The following is a 3340-nucleotide window of genomic DNA, read 5'->3' as shown; positions in this document are numbered from 1 at the left end:
CTATCTATCTGTCTGTTTGTCTGTCTGTCTGTCTTTCTGTCTGTCTGTCTGTCTTTCTGTCTGTCTGTCTGTCTGTCTGTCTACCCGTTTGTCACCCCCCTCGCTGCTTTGTTGTTGTTGTTTTGTTTCTGCTTTTTTAATTAATTTTGTTTTACAGGAAATGCTCTACTGCTGGATTTCTAATAGGTGCTTTCATAGAGAAAAACTTTTGGTCCTCTTCAGGTTAGAAGTTGTTTTGTAAGGGGTGATGATATTTTATATGAGATCCCCCTTGGTTTCGAAATATCAATTCCTGATTAACAAGTTGAAAACCAACTACGCCTAATTGCAGGAGCTATACCGATACCAATAAGCTGACAGAGACGGAATAAACCTCAGAAGATGGGAAGGGTGAATGTGAAGGTCGTATCTATACATTTGACTTGCCGTCTCTGGGGCCGCCACAACAGAAGTCTTTTTCTTGGGAATGTAAAAACTTGAACTTTTCAGTTTTAAAAGTCACATTAATCTATTCTAACACCACTGTGACAAGCTCGACACGCCCTGGGCTGCCTTACTATTATATCATTTACTTTATTTCCTTCCTCTCGTACCATCAAGAGCGTCGTGGGACCCTGGCACTGTGCTACAGCCTTTATAATCGAGTAATCAGATCTTTACTGCACTGCAGTCGCAGTGCGGGGTGGCAGGGAAACAACGAAGTCTCGTTGATGGCTCTCACAAGCTTTCTCTTGTTCTTCTCTAAAATCTCATGGCCCTTGCAACCTGACTCCCGTTATTTTAGAGGAGAGATCCTAGGATCACCCTAGCATAGATGAGACTGTTAGGAATTTCAAGGATGGAAACGTAATCAAATGAGGCAGTGCCATAGATGTAGACTTAATTCTATGGGCAGTGATGAAAGAAGCCAGTGTGAGACAGTCACTAATAAAAAAAACAATTAGAAAGAGAATATTGACAATTCTGGGATATTTTAAGCTGAATCCACGTAAAGACCTTGAACATTTACTTTCACCCGAAAAAAAATAGAAGTCAGAAGAGGCAGAGGTAGATCAAGAATAACTTATATAGATAAAAGCTTTGTGAAGGGGGTGTTCGAATCGTTCGAGCCGTTCGTTCGTTCGTGCGTCTGCCGTCTGTCTGTCTGTCTGTCTGTCTGTCTGTCTGTCTGTCTGGATTTTTTGTTGCTGTTGTTTTTGGTTGTTGTTGTTGTTGTTTTTATGTTTGTTTGTTTGTTTTAAAGCATCTAGGCAAAGAAATGAGTAGTGAACCATGATTGCTGACCCCTGTTTCAAATTTGACTCACGGAGGAGGCATATTGACAACATTCGATGTTCTTCGACATTGTTTTAGCTAAACATAAAATGCCCTCAGAGATATAAAACGAGTTGTTGCAAAAGTATCTCTTGTTGCTCCCCCAATCATAATTTGGCAATGTGTAGAACTGAGATGCTACTGACTGCCGGTTCCAACACCACGCGGGAATTTTAAAAATTTTAACTGTTGATGAATTTTTCATGAATCTCCAACCACTTAGTTTAAACCTTTTGTAAATATGAGATCTTGCCTCTGAATTTCATTCACTGAGGACACGCATTCTGGTCCTCCGACAACGATAGATCTAGATGTTTGATAGGAGGTTAAGGAACAAACTGCAGCAGAGCCTCCGCGAACTACTACTCCTCCTCTCCCACCTTTTTAAAAAGTTGATAAATAAACTTACTGATGAGAAAGGTATGCAATTCATCCCACCCAAACAACTAGATCTATACCACCGCAATTTAGATCCCACTTGAAGCTTCTTCTGTCCTCTTCGTCATTTCCAACCCAGGGTAAATGGGATACACTCCACCAGATCGACACGATAGTGCTTTAAGCTTAGTTATGATATAATCGACTTGTTAGGTATACTCTTCGATCAGGCAAGGCAACTATAGACAATTTGACAGACAATGAAGGAGAAACACAGAGAGCTATAATATACAGGAGCATGGAGCAAGAAGACTATTTCCTAGACATGTGTATAGTTCCTAGACATAATTTTAGAGATTTTGACAGACAGGCAGGGAAATGCACTCGTGCAAATGTAAAATTATATTAACGTACAGATCGACAGAAAGATAATGGGATGCAACATTAAAAACTAATAAAAGGCAGAAAAGAACGTTCATAATAGGCTTTATTTTCAAGTGTATGTTATATATTATCATTTCATTAATTCATACATAATATACATATATAAAATAAACTGAATGTCGAATCACGCTGTGGGTAGAATGGCAACAATCAGAACTTTGTGTTGTTTGATTTGTTGAGCAACCGGCTTTGTCAACAAAGTTGAAACAAACATCAGTCACATAACAACGGCTTGTCATTCGTTCCCCAAATTCGTGTTCATTTAATATCTAAACAATCTTAAATACAGTGGGACTAGAATGTAGTAGTAAAAACCCTTCAGCCAGAGACACAGAAATTGAGAGGAGATGACCTACAAGCATCGACGTTCGCTGACCCCCACCTTCCCACATCCAGCCTCAAATGTCCCCTGAAAAAGTTGTCAGGGAACTTGCATCAGGCTAAGATTGTGAATCCTATCATTCATTGCTCATGGAGTGTGGATTAAGAGAAAGTATCAATCTTTTTCAAAGCCAATTTAATGAAGTAGGCTTTACAAAAAGAAATTAAATATATTGTATTTCTTCTTGTGAACTCTCACTTGGGTTTTATTTTATATTATTTTATTTCATTTTTTACCTTTTTATGTTTTTTTGTTGAAGTTTAACACCTCATAGTAAAAGAATATTTTATTTCTAGCATGTAGTCCTGATATGTTTTCTAGCTGTTAAACCTTTTAAAATAATTTCCGAATCGAAGCCTGCATCATAAACTGAATTGTCTCGGACACCACAAGCTGTAGGAAAAGTGATGAAGTCTACATAACAAAGTGAACCTACACGAGGAGAGTCAACTCGAAGGTTTATTTTTTTTAAGCCCTGAAAACAACGAAACCAACTGTAGCATCAAAAAAGATCCCCGAAACCATAAGCAACAATTTTTTTTAAAGGAAAATGTATAGAGTTTTAGAATTCTCAGTTCTTGGTGCTTGTATTGAAATTCACAAAAGACAAAAAAAACAAAAAGTGACTGTTGTATTATGTAACTGGAAATGATAAATTTGTTTTAAATCATTAATACATTGGCAAACACAATTACACAAACATAACAACACTTATGCACAAACATGTATACACACACAAATACACATGCACACACACACACTCTCACACACACACGCGCGCACACACACACACACACACACACACACACACATACACACATA

This window comes from Aplysia californica, unplaced genomic scaffold (assembly GCF_000002075.1).
Source record: "Aplysia californica isolate F4 #8 unplaced genomic scaffold, AplCal3.0 scaffold00073, whole genome shotgun sequence".
Lineage (NCBI taxonomy): Eukaryota > Metazoa > Mollusca > Gastropoda > Aplysiida > Aplysiidae > Aplysia > Aplysia californica.
This window is presented reverse-complemented; position numbering follows the sequence as displayed.